General features: G+C 40.6%; 1 protein-coding gene across 1 annotated transcript in view; it reads left to right on the top strand.

Moving 5' to 3' along the window:
* The first annotated feature begins 2,143 nt into the window (after positions 1 to 2,143).
* RAP1B (RAP1B, member of RAS oncogene family) overlaps positions 2,144 to 18,242 on the top strand; it is a 51,637-nt gene continuing 35,538 nt past the window's right edge. The window contains exon 1 of the mRNA XM_081083224.1: positions 2,144 to 2,566. The gene's annotated coding sequence lies outside the window, so the exon portion shown is untranslated. The remainder of the gene's footprint in view (positions 2,567 to 18,242) is intronic.

Below are 18,242 nucleotides of genomic sequence, written 5' to 3'. Positions count from 1 at the left end.
AGCTCATGGCGGAACTAATACAGGCAGTAGGCTGGATGTGGCCTGGAGGCCATTGTTTGCCACCCAGTACTCAGGGCTAACTTCCTGGGCATGTGACAAGGCTCTGTGCTTAGGCAGGCTCCAGGACCAGTTTAATGCTCTGATGCCAGCATCTTGAAATTTTTAATGATTTTGAAAAGAGGCCTGCTTTTTCATTTCCATTCAATGAGCTAGGAACAGTTTGTCATCAAGTAAAGTGACTGAATAATAGGCAGGGTTGGGAGAGGCACTCCAGGCAGAGGAAATCACCTCTACACACCAGAGAAGTCGGAAAACACTATATATTTGGGCGAGATGAAAAGTCCACTCTCTCTGTAAGACAGTTTTAAGTGAAAGGGAAAAGTAAGACATACGAATTTTAACTTTATTTTGGTAGAGCAGGAAGTAACTGAAAGCTCTTTGGGGAAGAGCTCAGTAAGCTTGAATACAGTATAATTAATCTGGCAATGGTGTGTGTAGAATGGATCATAGAGGAACAGACCAGACCCAATGGCAAGCTACGAAGGTATAGCTTAAGTCGAGGAGTTGAGAAGTAGTGCCAACCCAAGCAAGTGTGATCTTAGTAGAAATTAGTTATTATTTAACAGATGGGCCAATTGACTTATGGTTTTAAGAAAAGGCTGAGAACAGTGTCAAGCTGGAAAACTGGGTAATTTCAAAAATGGTGATACAATGAATGAAAGAAAGGAGAGGAAACTGGTTTGGTGACAAAAATGTTGAGTTCAGTTCGCACACGTGACCAGTTCAAGTTGCCAGTGCAATATCCTGGTGAAGACTTCAAGGAGGTAGGAATAGCGGCTCAAACCCAAAAGTGATTCAATGCTAAGAGATGCAGATTCTGGCATTCTCTAAACAGAGATAATAGTTTAATACAAGTGTAATGATTTCCAGTATAACAGAGGAAAACAAATGTATATTAAATTAAAATAAACTACTTTACACATTCTCTCAAATTCTAAATAACCCTAGCTTTAATCTTTTAAAATTGACTCTTTCTAAAAGGAAAAAACAACAACAAAAAAACAGCAAAACCTGTTGCCTAAGGACAAAAAAATATTCAGAAAGAAAAAAGAAAAGAACAGTATACCCAGGTAACATCTGCTTCCACGAATTAAGAGTTCCAGGCTTTCAGACTTCTCAAAGTTTCATGCAGTAATTGAAAAGTCAGTAAGGTCAAATTTATTTGAAATTCATTCACGCAGAATATATAATAATTCCTATAAACCGTTCTGGAATTTGCTTTTGAAATTTCCATTAAAAAACGGTTTTCTAAGGAAACATAAAATTACTGAAAGATGTAACATATTCAATTAACCTGAATTGTAGAACACCAAGAAAGCAGGTACATACAGAAAACTTAGGGTCATTATAGTTCATTCTTATCTATTTCTTTTACTTTTCAATAAAAAAGGAGCGAAATCAATCATACCTTTCATTAACCTTCCAAGCTTATCAAAGTTCATAAAAAATATTTCAAGAATAATATGGGGCTCATGAACTATGAACTAAGCAAAAGTCTTCAGTGACGCCCCCAACTCCTACTATCCCTGCACTCGCTCTTTGCATCTCTTCGTCCATCAAAACCTTGTTTCATAAAACCTTGTACTAAGAGTAGTTGTATTTTAGACTTTTCTCTAAAAAAGGTTAAGTTCCCGCCCTTTTTGGAACAAGACATTTTTTGGAACAGAAAGTGCCTTCTGTTGCCCAGTACTGTAGTCAGATCATAAACCTACCTGTGGGTAATCCTTTAAATTGCATTTAAACAGGCAATTTATTTTATGCATATCAACAGTGATTTAGGTACAAGAGTACAAAGTTGTCTGGGATCATCGATTGGTTAACTGAGTTTAGCAAAGCAATTTGGAAAGAGTTCACCCAGGTTAAGACACCAGTGGATAAAATACTTGCCAATTCAAAGGAAAATCCATTTCAAGGATGCAAAAGGCTATGCCCTGGCCTAGGCTCCTTCACGGAGCGCTAGGTGCGTGCAACTGCGCGCTCAGTTACCTCTCCAGCCCCTCTCCCCAGCACAAAGGGACGCGCGGGCGCCCACTGTTGGGTGACGTAGGTGACTGAACTACAGTTTGCATCCAAGACACCTTCCGAGTTCTGGAGGGCTCCTGAGCCCTTCGCTTCTCAGCGCTCCGCGGGGCCCGGAAGCCCGCAGGCGAATACTCCCCGCGCCCGAGCGGTGGGGGGCGGGAGGAAACGCCGCGAGGGGCGCCGAGCGTGTCCGGCCGGCGCTGTGGTGGCGCGGAAGCCACGCCCCTCGGCTCCCCTCGCCCCGCCCCTCGGCCCCGCCCCTTCCCGGGCCGCGTACCCGCGCGCCCCGCCCGCGGACGGAAGCGAGAGCGAGACTGAACGCCTGACGTCAAGGCGACACCGCCAAACCTCGCCCAGAGTCAGGCGTGTAAAGCAGCCGGAGCGGCGGCAGCGCAGGACCGCCGTGGCGCCGGGAGCAGCGACCCGGAGGGAGCGCAACGCGTGGGGCGACGCTGGCTACGGGGACCCGCTGACAGCGTGAGAGGTTCGCAGAGTGCGTGCGTGGCCGCCGAGGGGAGCGGCGGCGCGGCAGCCCTGCGGGGCGGGGGCCCAGGCGCCGGCTGAGGGGAGCGAGTGGGGTGCGGCGCGGGCCGGGCGGGGCGCGCGCAGCGGTCAGGGGCCCGGGCGGCGACCGCTGCCTCCCGGAGCGCGGCAGGTGTGCGGGGGGCCCGGCGCCCGGCGGGCCAGCGCTCTGCCTCGGGCCGGCGGGGGCGAGTCGCTGCCGCCGCCGCGGGGGAGCAGCGCGCTTTGCGGAAGGGGTCAAATGTCTGAAATATGGCGGAGGAAGGGAGAGCCCGAGGACCCCCCCCCCCTACCGCGCCCGATCCCTCCTGCCCGCGGCCGCCGCAGCCTCTCCCCTGGCCGGGCTCCCCCGCCGGCTCCCGGAGGACTCGTGCCCGCCCCCGAGCCCCCCTCGCTGGCCGCCTCGGTCCCTCCCGGGTGTGGGTGGAAGTTAGAACGGAAACCAGAAAGTTGTCTTTTGCGGAGACTCGGCTTCCCCCAGCCGGGAGCCCGGACGAGGGCCGTTCGGGGGAAACCACTCCCCGGCGCCCCGCGGGCTCGAGCCTGACAGGGAAAAAGTTTGCCTGGAACGGGGCTGGTCCGCGCCGTTTGTTGCGGGAAGTGGCAGGAGGGCGGCCGCGGAGGGAGCCCCACCTAGTCTGGCAGCCGCCACCGCGCAGGGAGAAGCTGTTAAAGGGGCCTTTCCCTCCGTCAGCAACGGGGAGAGAGGAAATCCAGGAAGTTTGTCCTCTTTTTCGCCATCGCGATGTGTCTCATCCGAAAACTGGCTGTCAGCGCCTTGGATTTTATTTAAAACTACCCCGCAGTGAACCGGGCCTCCCGAATTTTTCCTGTGGGACACACACACACACACACACACACACAAACTGGTGGCTTTCGGAGAAGTCATCCTTGCTAGTTCACGCAGATGGTTTGCTTTCCCATTCTCTCTATTAGTTTGGGGGGGAAAAAAACATGTTTGCCTTGTTTCTTCCGAGCCTAAGCAGTTCTGTTTTACAGTAACGGGAAATCACATTTTTTTAACGGGGTAGAAAGTTGACACTGAAGGTTGATTTTAGTATTTTGGAATTCATTGAGTCCAACCGGATTTTAGTTTTGCTCGTGGTATGTAAGATCTATGGAGTGTTGTAACTTAAAGCTGCTTGTAAATTTATTTTTAACCCCCCCCCCTTTTTTTTTTGGTAATTAAAATGCTGTTTGGACTTGCTCAACAGAACCTTACCTTAGTGAGAAGTAACTGACAAAAAGGGAAGCCGTTCGTTTAACTTCAAGTTCATATCGCTCCCAAAGCTGACTCTTTGAATAGTATTTGAGTCATAATAGAGTCATGGGACTTTTTTTTTTAAGGCCCGGAAAAAGCTATTGAGATCATCCAGTCCCACCCTGCCATTTTTATGGAGGAGGAAACTGAGGCCTAGGAAAGAGAACTAGTTAGTGGTCCTGCTGACTTTGAGGACAGAAGTCTATCCCCAATAGGGAACCTAGAGGAAGAAATGGGACATTTTTACATTTTACAGAGAATAGCATTCCCATCACACCCAAGAAAAGGTGGGTGCCTCAGTCAAATAGTGTGGAAGCACCACTTGCGTGATTTGATTCCCACGTGTTAAGAGAGGACATTGCTACTCAGGAAATTGAGTAAGTTTAAGGACACAGAGCCCTGAATGATAGTTTTATTTGAACCCATCCGCGCTTTGAATCTCTGCGCTACACAGTGTTTTCTCCTGCCATTTCTCGTTTGGCATTCACAATAAATTGTGAGGCTGCCCTATCTGAGGAATCCCCAAAGTAAATCTTGGAAATACATGTAACATGTCATGTACCAGGATACAATCAAAAAGCCTAATAATAAATTGGCGTAATATTTTTAAATGGGACATAAAAAGGAAAGCTCTTCTTGTTTTTTGCCTCCCCCACCCCCACCTAAAAAAGTCATCTCTTTTCCGGTCTATGACACATATCACTTCCTATCTTCTGTTATCTTTATATGTATTTTTGTTACTTATTCCACTAAATTGTAAACTCCAAGGACAGGATGTGTTCCTTGTATGTCCCAAAGTTCTGGCATGATACCTTGCCCATAGAGAATACCAGTTTGTTAAATGTAAGCACCATGAGGGTAGGGACTTTATTCCTTTCATTCTCCACTGTATTCTTAGTTCCTATAACCTTGCCGAGCACAACTATTTAGCATTTAGATTTAGGGATTAGTTGTAGTGAACATTTCAAGAGAGGATATTTGAAAGAGAGCCTTGTATTCCTTCAAAAAGAAACATTTCCACAATGGCTTTAGAAAACAAGTGTTTACTATAGAATTTCGGTGTTGTCTCTTGGTTACATAAAGGGAAGGTGAGCCCCTATAGTAAGGAGCTGTCTTGTAAGGAGGGCCTAACCAAGTGTAATAAAGAAGTGATCATAAAAAAACCTTGATCCATGTACATAAGAATCTTATTAAATGTATCTTACAGTTTAATTCCAGGTTGGTAGGCCTGTGCATAGATTGATAACATGCTAATTATACATGTTTTAAATATAAAGTCTTAAGATTTGGATGAGAAACTGTTCATGTTCAGTTTTCTTTGTCTTTTAGTTGTAGGTGCTTGATAAATATCTGCAAAGGGAGTAAAATTAATCAGTGAAACTGGATCTGATACAAAGAGAATTTGGCTGATTTTACAAAGGTGTCATCCTCCCCACCCCACCCCCCCAAAGTGTAGTTTAAATAGACAAATTTATTATCGAATATCAAGATCTTACTGATATGCACTCAAGTTTTCCTTAGGACTTAAAATAATGTTTTCGTGAGTGTGTATTGATAAGAGGGTGGATATTGATCTGTAATGTCTAGATTTAACTGGCACCAGGAATAGTTCAGTATTTATGAACTAAATATTCAAAAGCTGTTTTTTTCCATTATGACAATGATGTCACGTGTTCAGTCTAGAAAAACTTAATAAAGATTGACCTTTCTTAAACTTCGTAAGGCTGTATAAGGTTGTGACTAAATAATACCTTGATTTTTCCCCCTGCTATCATTTTTGAGGACTCTGTTCTAGGTTTTAGAGATTAGGCTCAAGTTTTACTTTTTACCTTTTCAAATTGAATTTCTTTTAGAAGTTAAGAAAGAGACATTTTGGCTAATGTAATCATTCATTATAACCTTGGACAAGTCTTCCAATAAACAGGAGTACTTATCATGGCTTACCCTTGTGCTGAAAGCCTAATGTTTTTCCTGTCTTAGATATTTTGCACATGTATTGAAAGGGGATTAATTACCTTTTGAGGACTTACGTCTTTTATTAGTTCTCTGGAAATCTCTTGAACAAAATGGAAACAGTAGCTACACAGGATGAATTTATACATTTGCAGTAAAGGCTGACTTTACATATATATACATATATATATATATATACAGAGTGGGGCAAAAATAGGTTTACAGTTGTGAATATTCAAAGTACCATGTTTATTCTTGTATCAGTTATTACTAGAGGCCCTAGGCCTGGCCTGGCCGGCGAACAGGGCCAAACGGGGCCTTCCAGCTGCCGACCAGGGCCTTCCTTCATCCCGCACCTCCCCCTGGTGGTCAGCACACATCATAGCGAGGGATCGAACTCCCGATTGAACTCCTGATTGAACTCCCAAGGGGACACTTTGCATATTAGCCATATAGAGAAAGAGAGAGAGATTGTATTTTCCATATAAACAACTGTAAACCTCCTTTTGCCCCTATCCTGTATAATCTGTCACATATTTCATTGAACCTAGTTGAGCGCTGGTTTATAAAACCAATCCCTTTAGTCATAGATTTCTATTATAAAGAAGAAAGGTTATGAGGAACTCCTGTGCTGCCTTTAAAAAATTTGAAGTCACTTTTCAAAATGTACCTCTAGCCCTAACCGGTTTGGCTCAGTGGATAGAGCGTCAGCCTGCGAACTCAAGGGTCCCAGGTTCGATTCCAGTCAAGGGCATGTACCTTGGTTGCGGGCACATCCCCTGTGGGGGGTGTGCAGGAGGCAGCTGATCGATGTTTCTCTCTCATCAATGTTTCTAACTCTATTCCTCTCCCTTCCTCTCTGTAAAAAATCAATAAAATATATTTAAAAAATAATAAAATGTACCTCTAACAAAAAGAATACATACTAACACTGGTTGTTTATTCCTGATGTTAGTCAAATTAAGGGTACACAGCAACTGATTATTATTTTCAGTAGCAGTTTAGAAAGAACTTTTGCTTTGCATCAGTAGAGGCAAAAAATTTTAAACTCTATTTCCAAGGAGTCTAAAAACTTATAAAAGAACGAAGTGAAAATTTAGGGGAATGAATGTACCAGATTTTTAAATATTTAAATTATTTATCAAAAGTAAAATACAACATGAATTGCAGAATTTTCATATGGTCTTTGTTATACAGAACAATATTCTAGAGCAGTGGTTGGCAAACTGCGGCTCACGGTCCACATGCAGCTCTTTGGCCCCTCGAGTGTGGCTCTTCCACAAAATACCGACTTCTTCGCATGGGCCATGAAGTTTCAATCACACTGTACGTGCGTGCCTGCACGTGGTATTTTGTGGAAGAGCCACACTCGAGGGGCCAAAGAGCCGCATGTGGCTCGCGAGCCACAGTTTGCAGACCACTGTTCTAGAGTATTACCATGCTTTAAATTGTTTGATTTATATGAGGTGCTTGAGTACTAGGAATATATTCATTTTTAAATTAAGAATTTTAGTCTCTCTGACCATAGAGAGTAATTTTCTGACATTCTTATTTTGAATTTTACATTGAGCTGGTTCCTTACGGTTACTACCTTTGTAGTTATGCTACTTTATAATTTTGTAGTCCTGTTACTACGATACACTATCAGTGAGGCTTTTTAAATTTAAACTGGATTCTGATCTCATGAAATAACTTGTTAGGTAATCTTTTCCAGTGTTGAAGGATTAAATGGGTTTTTAATGTTGTACAAGTAGATTGAATAAAAATGATAAAGGAAGAGAGCATCTATTAAAAGCAGTTATAAGTTATTTTGATCACTAAATTGCTGTCTTAGAATCATCAGTTTTACCAGTGAGCTGATTGACCCATTGATAATCCATTGGTGCATTAGCTGTATCTGTTGCTTTCTTCTTAGTCTTGTGGGAAGGGAAAAAAGATCAAAGAAAATCTGTTTTGTTCATTTAATAGCAGTTTTTGGCCAAAGCTTCTGGAGAGGAAATGGAAAATGTTATGTAAAATAAAATTCTAATTATCTGTAGCTTCTAAAATTTATCCTCATTAGAATATTTTTAAAAGTAACTTTATCCTAAAAGAAAAAAAAAGCTTGTGTGACTTTGTAAAAATTTTAGTTAACGGGACTGAGATGATTAATAAAGACTATTAATATAAATTCTTTTCATTTAATGAATAGACTTTAGGTGTCAAAATCGTATGTATATTGCATCCAACTGTTACATGTGTTTTAAGATTGCAGTGAGAATATTACTGTTACTACATAGTTACTGCTTCTAAGATTATACCTGCTGCTTCTAAGATTATAAATTATTAGTGATATTAAGCACCTTAGCAACAGTAGCAAAACTCAGGAATCTCTCAAGAATCTTGAATTCTGTACTGTACAGATAGTAAGGAAGGATAGGGATGGAGTATATAAATGTGTGTATTATTTTCTTCTGCTCTTGAAATTGTTAAACTGGGATATTGCACTGAATTTGTATTGGTAGGACTGGTTGAGTTTCCAAATACGTTTGTCTTTCTAGTTTTCTTATTAAAGTGTTTAGAAGATGAGAAAGTATAAAGAAGAAAATTAATATCACTTGTAATCCTACCAGTACAATGAATTTTTAGGCCAATTTGTACTTCCCTTTCTGAATCTTTCCTACCTCCTTGCTTCCTCAGTGGGAACGATGACATATACTAGAGTTGTTGAAGATTAAATGGAGTATTATTCATAAATGTTTATAAGAGAATATATTAATGTAGCATTACTTTTTTTTAATATATTTTATTGATTTTTTCACAGAGAGGAAGGGAGAAAGAGAGGGATAGAGAGTCAGAAACATCGATGAGAGAGAAACATCGATCAGCTGCCTCCTGCACACTCCCTACTGGGGATGTGCCTGCAACCAAGGTACATGCCCTTGACCAGAATCGAACCTGGGACCCTTGAGTCCGCAGGCCGACACTCTATCCACTGAGCCAAACCGGTCAGGGCAGCATTACTTCTTATTATAAAGCTTTTATTCCCCTGTAGTATTGCTAGTACCAGTTGAAGTTTACTTGATTATTTGATTTTAAGATTCCCATTAAGATATGAATGAAAAAATAATTGTGATTGTGAAAAGCTTAACAAATGAATTATCTAGCGCAATGATTTTCAAAGGTCAAAGGAATCCTAGAGATTGCCTAGACATTTTCAGGAAGTCTGCAAGCACAAAACTATTTTTACAGTAATACTGAGATGAATTGGTTATGGCTCAGTGGTTGAGCGTTACCCTATGAACCAGGAGGTCACGGTTCAATTCTGGCCAGGGGCACATGCCCGGGTTATGGGCTTGATCCCCAGTGTGGGGTGTGCAGGAGGCAGCCAATCAGTCATCGTTGATATTTTTATCTTTCCACCCTCACCCTTTCTCTCTGAAATCAATAAAAATATATTTAAATAATAATAATACTGAGATGTTCTTTGCCTTTTCCATGTGTTGACATTTGTAGCAATGGTTTAAAAGCAATGGTGGGTAAAACTTCTGGCACCTTAGAATGAATCAGGTCAGAGCACCACACTGTTAGTAATCATTATATTCTTCACTACCATGCACTCACAATTTAAAAAGCAGAAACAGCCCTAGCTGGTTTGGGTCAGTGAATAGAGCATCGGCCTGTGGACATGCCTGGAGTTTTGGGCTCAATCCCCAGTAGGAGGCGGGCAGGAAGCAGCCATCAATAATTCTCTCTCATCATTGATGTTTCTCTCTCTCTCTCCCTTCCTGTCTGAAGTCAATAAAAATATTTTTTTAAAAATAAAAATTATTCAGTTTTTTGTTGTTGTTGTTGTTAATCTTCACTTGAGGATATTTTTTCCACTGCTTTTCAGACAGAGTAAAAGAGAGAGGAGGAGAGAGAGCAAGTGAGCAAGAGAAACATTGATGTGAGAGACAGACATCAGTTGCTTTCCTCCCCCATGTGCCAGGGATTGAACCTGCAACCCAGGTATGCGCCGTTAACCAGGAATCAAACCCCAGACCCTTTGGTGCTCAGGCCAACACTAACCAGCCAGGGGGAAGAAGTAAACATTTTTAAAATTAAATCTCAACTCTTGTATACATCATTTTAATGTACTGTGACAAAATGGGAAGTATGCTTAAAACACTTTTTGCTGTCATGGTTGTCTCTGGGAAAAGCATTTGTGTGATTATTTGAATTGCAAGTTGGACTGGCCATTTTTCTAACGAACACCATTTTTACTTGAAAGAATCCCTGACAAACTATAGTTATTTGGATTTGGGTATTAGGCTGACATTTTTCTCAAAAATAAAGTGAGTCTGTTGCTTTGAGGAAAAGATTGACAGTATTTATGGCCAGTGATAAAATTAGAATTTTTGAAAACTTGTATCAGCCACTGTGCTCTTGACAGCTTCTCATTATTTAAAAAGATTCTTTTGATGATGTTGGTGATGTTAATGAGTATGTTTTTGTTTTTAACAAAATGTAATGAAGTGTCAATATTTGAAGATCTGTGTAACTCTGTGAACCAATATTTTCCAAGTGACTAAGCATGATATTACAAAATCATGCATCGATAAGAAATTTTTCCACAGTTCTACCTAGACCAGTGGATTTTAATGCTAAAGAGAACATCAAATTTATTGATATGGTTTCTCATTTCAATATATTGCAACCAGTTGTCGAGTTTTGGTGTAGTAGTAAAGGAAAATATCCACAATTATCTGAAAAGGCTAATAAAAGATTCCCACTATCTGTCTGATTATTCACTTTTTTCTTTTTTTATTACTCATTTTCCCATGCTGTGCTGAATGTTTAACATCATTTTTTTAAATTTATTTATTTATTTATTTTTGAGGGGTAGAGAAGAATAGGAACCATGGATAAATGTGAGGCAGTATTTTCATGTGCTTTTATCTTGAAATCTCTTATTAATATAGAAACATTTTAAGTTCAGTTCTTTTGAGTGTCCATTCCACTTTTAATCACAGTAATAGATTAGGTAATTGATATTTTTAAGCCTATTTTTTTGTTTTAATTCTTGTTTTGTACATCTGGTTACTCATAGATAGATTGTATGTGTGCCCATTGGCATAATCTTAAAAGAGCAGTTTTGTTTTGTTTTATCCTCACCCAATGATATGTTTATTGATTTTAGAGAGAGGGTAAGGGAGAGAGGAAGAAAGAAATATCGATGACTGGTCGTGTCCCTAATGTGCCCAGATCCTGAACAGGCTCAATCCCGAAACCCAGGTATATGCCCCGATCAGGAATGGAACCTTTCAAAAGTATGGGATGATGCTCCAACCAACTAAGCCACCAGGTCAGGGCAAAAAAGCAGATTTTTAAGATAATAGTTGACTTGCACAATTTTAGGATATGTGGCAGCTTTTTTATAGTGAAGCTATGGACTTTTTCCTATTGAAGTTTAATAATGTCCCTATTTGACCTGAGAATTTGGTGTGTTGTCTACTTTCAGTAGATCCTTTTCCAAAACGAATGATAATGGATAATGTTCTTACCTTCTGGGAGGAAGCTTTTTCTTTTTCATGTTTATTTAAGAGTTGTAGTAACTTTTGTTAAACCATTGTTTTTATATAAACCTCATGTTATAGGACAGTTCCAAATTTTAAAAGATTTTTAGGCTAACCTGCATTTGGTTCAAGTAATAAGTTGCAGATTATGAAAGAAGAAAGGTAAATTACAGTTTATACTGTACTCAATTTCTTGGAAATTTAGCACCATTTATTTCCCTGAAGATAATAAAATTGGTGTGTTCTGTGAAGAACAAGGGTATTGAATCTGAGCATCACTATTTGATTACAGTTTACTTCAGAGAAAGAGAAGGGGGTGTAGAATGGTATAGAGAGGAATAAGTGTAAAACTGCTAATTTAAGAGTCTGTTCAGGCAGTAAACATCATAGTACTCCTGCCTACTGGAGCTTAATCCCACAGGAAGGGAGGGAATTTAATAAGGAGCTTTAGTTCTCCCTATCTATAATAATAAAAGTGTAATATGCTAATTAGACTGGATGACCTTCCGGATGAAGCCAGGACTGTGAGGGAAGCCCAGGTCCCAGGTGCCAGAGGGAAGCCGGTGCTGGCAGCCGAGGGAAAGAAGGCCTGTTCTTGCACGAATTTCGTGCATCAGGCCTCTAGTATTAAATAATTAACTGGTCAGCTGTTCTGTCCGTTCTGAATTAGGGAACATACCGAAATAATATTTTATGTCCAGGACATCCATATTAGTCATAAGATTACCCCTGCCTATTGCATATGCAGCTTTAGTTTGCTAGTTTAAAAAATATGTTTTTATCAAATTTTGTCTCAGATTTTTTTATACTTAAGGGTGTGTTGTTGTTTTTGTCTTCCACGAGCCCAGTCACCTTACTGCATAACCTTAAATAAAGAGAAGACAGAGTTTGTAAGCTTTTAAAGATAGAAGAGCATTTGTAACATTTTTCTATTGTTTACATGAAAGTGATGATGGTGGGAGAAACTAAGATGGCGGCATAGATATACACCGGGAAATTGTCGCCTCACACAACAATTGAAAAATACCGCAAAGGACAGACCAAACATCATCCAGAACAACAGGAAGGCTGGCTGAGTGTAAATTCTACAACTAGAAGAAAAGAAAAGCACGCTGAGAGCCAGAGGAGCTGCGGAGGTGAAGTGCAGAGGTACGGCGGCGGCTCGCGCGCGCGGAAAGGGGGTGGCACCTGAGGACGCGGCTGTCTTTTTGAATCACAAGCTCCCGACTGCTCTGAACTCCGGTTCCAGCAAGTCTCTGGGGACCCAGGACTCATACGGGGAGAAGCTGGTCTGTCAGGCGGCAGCGGGCGAACTTGAGGGCGGCTTTCCCTCAGAGGTGCTTGCAGCCGTTACCGGGACACTGAGACGCGCGACTCCAGGCGGAGAATCAGCCATAGCTTCTTTCTCCGCCCTTTTGACTCCCTGAGACCCCGCCCCACCCAGGCTGTGGCAGAGGCTTTTGCATGTGAATGTACCTAATTGCAGCCGAGCCAGGCAGACCCGGAACTTCCAAGAGAAGGCCCAAGGCCCCGCAGCGGCTTGCATTGCTTCACAGCTGAGCCTCTTCGTGGCTCCTGCTGTGTGGCCTCAGGCAGAGGCTGAATTAGCACCTCCTTAGATCCAGGAGCCACTGTACCCAGTGGTCAGAGGGGGACCATTCTCCCACTTCAGACACAGCTGATTCCCACAGCCAATTGGCCTGGAGGTCAATTCCTCCCAGTGATCCTACAACAACCAAGGCACCAAGAGTGTCCACCTCAGGTAACTGGGGAGGCTGAGCCACTGGGCCCTACAGGACACCTGGCACGCAGGGCCACTCTGTCAACACAGGGAAGCAGCCAAAATGCGGAGACAAAGAAACAGGTCACAAATGGCAGAAATGGAGGAAAGCAAACGACTGGATATAGAGTTCAAGGCCACGTTTATAAGGTTTTTCAAGAATTTTATGGAAACCGCCGATAAATTTAATGAATCCCTCAATGAGTATAGTGAGACCATGGAGGACATGAAAAAGGACCAACTAGAAATTAAGCATACACTGACTGAAATAAAGAATAATTTACAGAGATCCAACAGCAGACAAGAGGATCCCAAGAATCAAGTCAAAGATTTGAAATACAAAGAAACAAAAAATACCCAACCGAAAAAGAAAAAAGAAAACAGATTCCAAAAATGTGAAGATAGTGTAAGGAACCTCTGGGACAACTTCAAGCGTACCAACATCAGAATTATAGGGGTACCAGAAGGAGAGAGAGGGCAAGATATTGAAAACCTATTTGAAGAAATAATGACAAAACTTCCCCCACCTGGTGAAAGAAATGGACTTACAAGTCCAGGAAGCGCAGAGAACCCCAAACAAAAGGAATCCAAAGAGGACCACACCAAGACACATCATAATTAAAATGCCAAGAGCAAAAGATAAAGAGAGAATCTTAAAAGCAGCAAGAGAAAGACAGTCAGTTACCTACAAGGGAGTACCCATTCGACTGTCAGCTGATTTCTCAACAGAAACCATGCAGGCCAGAAGAGAGTGGCAAGAAATATTCAAAGAGATGAATAGCAAGAACCTGCAACCAAGATTACTTTATCCAGCCAAGCTATCATTCAGAATGGAAGGTCAGATAAAGAGCTTCACGGATAAGAAAAAGCTAAAGGAGTTCATCACCACCAAACCAGCATTATATGAAATGCTGAAAGGTATTCTTTAAGAAGAGGAAGAAGAAAAAGGAACTCTTACCATTTGCCACAGCATGGATGGAACTGGAGAGCGGATAAATACCACAGGATCTCACTCATTTGTGGAATATAATGAACAACATAAACTGATGAACAAGGACTGATCCAGAGACGGAGAGGCTTTGATTGGACTGTCGGGCCTTGGAGGGAAGGTAGTGGAGGGTGGGGGCAAGGGGGAAAGATCAACCAAAGGACTTATATGCAAGCATATAGGCCTAACCAATGGACACGGACAACGGGGGGGTGAGGGCATGAGCGGGGGGAGGGGGGGTAGAGGGTACACATATGTAACATCTTAATCAATAAAAAATATTAAAAAAAAAGAAAGTGATGATGGTGACTAATAAATCATGAAGAGGTGGAAGGGGCAGTAAGTAGAGCAGAAAAGAGTGAAGATAGTGAGTAGGAGGGTCTCATTCTAAATGAACAGGGCTATAGCTGTTAGAGTTCTGGTTTGAACAGGAATGATAAACACTTTGAAAAGTGTTGGGGTGTGGCTAGAAAAGGTTTATGGGTGGAAAGGAATACCTATGTAATACTTTCAACAATAAGATTTTTTTTTTAAGTAAAAAGAACAAGCTGGTGGGGTGGGGGGGTGGGGGGGGAGAAAAGCACTTGTGATGCTTTTGTGATCTTTTCCTCCAGAGGGTCCTATGTAGGGGATAACTTGGTATTATCTATCTTAGAGATTATGGTGTTAAAGTTTCATTACTAAGCAGAGTGAGTTGAAAGTACTTTTGCTTTTTTTACTTCCCAACAGGTCCTTATGCACTTTCCTCTGCTCAAAGTGTACACGTTTCATTTTACTCATAAGTTTTAGCTAATTTTTTTGAGCATGAGAGGTAAATCTGAAAAATGATGTGCTAATTTTGATTAGTTGCTAGACCTTTGATTCCACCCTGTTGTCTTCAGTATAGCATGGTTAGTGGTAATAACTTTGACCTGGGTGCCCTAAACTTCCATTCTCTCTCTGGCACTGGCCGTGAAACCTTGAACAAGTTAACTCCTCTCTTTATGTAGAAAAAGTTTAAATGAATGGGTGTTAAGGCCTTTCGGAGCTCTAAAATCCTGTATTACTGTGATGTTGCCCTTGATAAAGCCGGCAGTCACCTGCTGTCTGGACTCCTATAGGAGCTTCCTTACTTGTTTATTCCATTCTTGTCCTCCTTTTACCTCAGTCTCCATCCAAAAGACAGTCCTCTTTTAAAAATGTAAATCAGATCATGTAATGCCCTCCAGTCCCAGTTTCCTCCCAGTGACTTAAAATAAAAACCAGATTCAATTCTTGCTTATTATTTCATTAGTCTACCTCCTTTCACCAAGCTCTAGATATACTGCACTTTCATTTTTAATTAAGTATAGTTGACGTACAATACTGGACTTCTTTCTGATCTTGATTGGGGTCCTTTATGACCTTTTGAGTTTTGGTGCTTACACCTACTTTCTATCATAATCTTTCTTTCCTCAGTTGTCTGCAATTCTGCCTCAGTCTCAACATTGGATCTCCGCTCAGATGTCATATCTACAAAGTTTTTCCTGATTATCTTATATAAAGGAGCATTCTCTTTTGTTACTCTCATAGTTCTTATCACACTCAATAATTATATTTGCTTGGCTGGTATGGCTCAGTGGTTGAACATTGACATATGAATCAGGAGGTCCCTGTTTGATTCCAGGTCAGGACACGATCCCCAGTGGAGGCATGCAGGAGGCAGACGATCAATTAATTCTCTCACCATTGATGTTTCTCTGTCTCTCCCTCTCCCTTCCTTTCTGAAATCAATAAAAAAATAAAAATACTTTGTTTCTCAATTTATCCACTCTTCTCTAAATTATTTGTGTCAGCAGGACAGGAACACCTTGTCACTTTTACACCACAATCTCAAATGGTTACCCAGTAACTGGCACATAGTAAGTGCTCAAAGATTATTTTAATTGAAAGAATATATAAAGTGTTCAGTGGTTTGTTTTTACCAATTCCCATCATAGGCTACCTTTATACAGTTTTAAAAGTGTTGTGCCTGTTTCCGACTATAATTCCTCATTTAGAGCATCTGTCTCTTGAGGACTCCTTCATCTAACTTCAAGTTATTGAAAGCTAGTTCTCAGTTACCGTTGTAGGATTAAATTGAAAATTTAGACACAAAGGGTTCATAGCAAGGACATGAAAAGTTAATGCGAAATGTACTAGTAAATAGCAGTTTAAAATAAGTCCCCAAATGAGTGCTTATAGAGTCAGAGAAAGAACTAAAAACTCTTAGGTTCTCACAGTCCAAGAAGACTTTAAAAATAAGGTGAGAGCCCTAACCAGTTTGGCTCAATGGATAGAGTGTCAGCCTGCGGACTCAAGGGTCCCAGGCTCGATTCCAGTCAAGGGCACATCCCCAGTAGTGGGTGTGCAAGAGGCAGCTGATCGATGTTTCTCTCTCATCAATGTTTCTAACTCTCTATCCCTCTCCCTTCCTCTCTGTAAAAAATCAATAGCCCTAACCGGTTTGGCTTAGTGGATAAAGCGTCAGCCTGTGGACTCAAGGGTCCCAGTTTCGATTTGGTCAAGGGCATGTACCTTGGTTGCGGGCACATCCCCAGCAGGGGGTGTGCAGGAGGCAGCTGATCAATGTTGTTTCTCTCTCATCAATGTTTCTGGCTCTCTAACCCTCTACCTTCCTCTCTGTAAAAAATCAATAAAATATATTTTTTTTTAAAAATCAAAATATATTTTAAAAAAATAAGGTGAGATCTTACATGATATTAAAGGGGTATGTAAATTTTAGGCTAACAGTGAATCTTGCAAAGTATGTTCAAGGGAATGTGTTCCTGTAGTAGATATCCATGAAATGGATTATAGATCCATAATCCCTAACCTATAACCCCTTGGTGCCAGGTATTTTGGAATTCAGAATTTTTGGGAAAGATCTGTTTTGAATTTTGGTAAGATTAATCAAGCACTTAATATTTCTAAAGTGACACATGAATAGTCACACTAAATAGGATACATAAAAACTATAAATAGTCTCATAGTACTTAGGTGAAGTTTTGCTATGTATAAACTTTATATCTGGTCAGGCTTTGTCACCAGATTAGTTGAGAAACTTTCAGGTTTCAAAGATTTTAGGATTTCAGAATTCCTGAGGTCCAAAATCATTACTTTGTGTCTTTGGGAAGGACATGGAGGCCTGAAAAATGTTACTTTAAAGCAACATTGCTTTTAGCTTAGAAACAGTCTCTACCAAGGAATTATGTTTTACTCTGGTGGGGTGGAATGTACTGCTAGGGTGATGAGTATTTAAGGGTATGGGAGAACCACTTAATTCCTTAGTTATACACCAGTTAAATGTTTGGAAATAGTGAAGATTCATTTGTGTATATTCATGCCTGGAAAATAGAAAGTATTTTTTTTAATGTACAATGATTGAGAGCTCATATTTTAGCCACAATTTCTTCTTGATAAATTTTTAAAGTCTTATAAGATTCCATGCCATTTTTTCTCTCAATTGATAAGGTTTCTAAGGATTATATGATACATTTAATTGTGAAGTAAGAGTACAATAGAATATTAGAATAGGAATATTACAGGTTTAACATAATCTCTCTTTTAAAATCCTTAATGGAGTCACTTGGTATTGACAGAAAAGAAGTTAAATATCTGAAAATCCTCTTCTGAAACAGGATTGCAAGAAGTGCCTGCCTACTTTTTGTGTTTTCTCCATATGCTCTGCTTATTCTAACAGCCTAATTAACATCCAAACTTCAGTTATCATTGCCCTTCTCCATTCATTTGGTGTTACTAATGTCCAAGACTGCAAATGTATATGTGCTACTGTTTTCTTGTGGGAGTTTTTTTTCTTTGATACTGTTTTTTGTTTTTTTTTGTTTTTTTTTTCATATCTCATTAAATTGCAAAGACAGGCATTTTTCAAAGCTACTTTTAAAAAAGTACTTACCTAACAATTGATCAAGTAAGTGAAATAGTGTATGTGAAAGCCAAATATAAGCATTATTTATGATGTCTAATATGTGGCATGTTTTTTATTTTTCTAAGTGGTTTTATTTTCCTGGATATTATGTGCATTTTTTTGAATAAACTAAAGAGGGTAGAGTATAAAAAGAAGAATTGTTAAATTAGTTAAAACAAATTCATTAAAAAAAA

The sequence above is a fragment of the Myotis nattereri genome (genome assembly GCF_964212035.1).
Source record: "Myotis nattereri genome assembly, chromosome: 2".
Lineage (NCBI taxonomy): Eukaryota > Metazoa > Chordata > Mammalia > Chiroptera > Vespertilionidae > Myotis > Myotis nattereri.
This window is presented reverse-complemented; position numbering and strand designations above follow the sequence as displayed.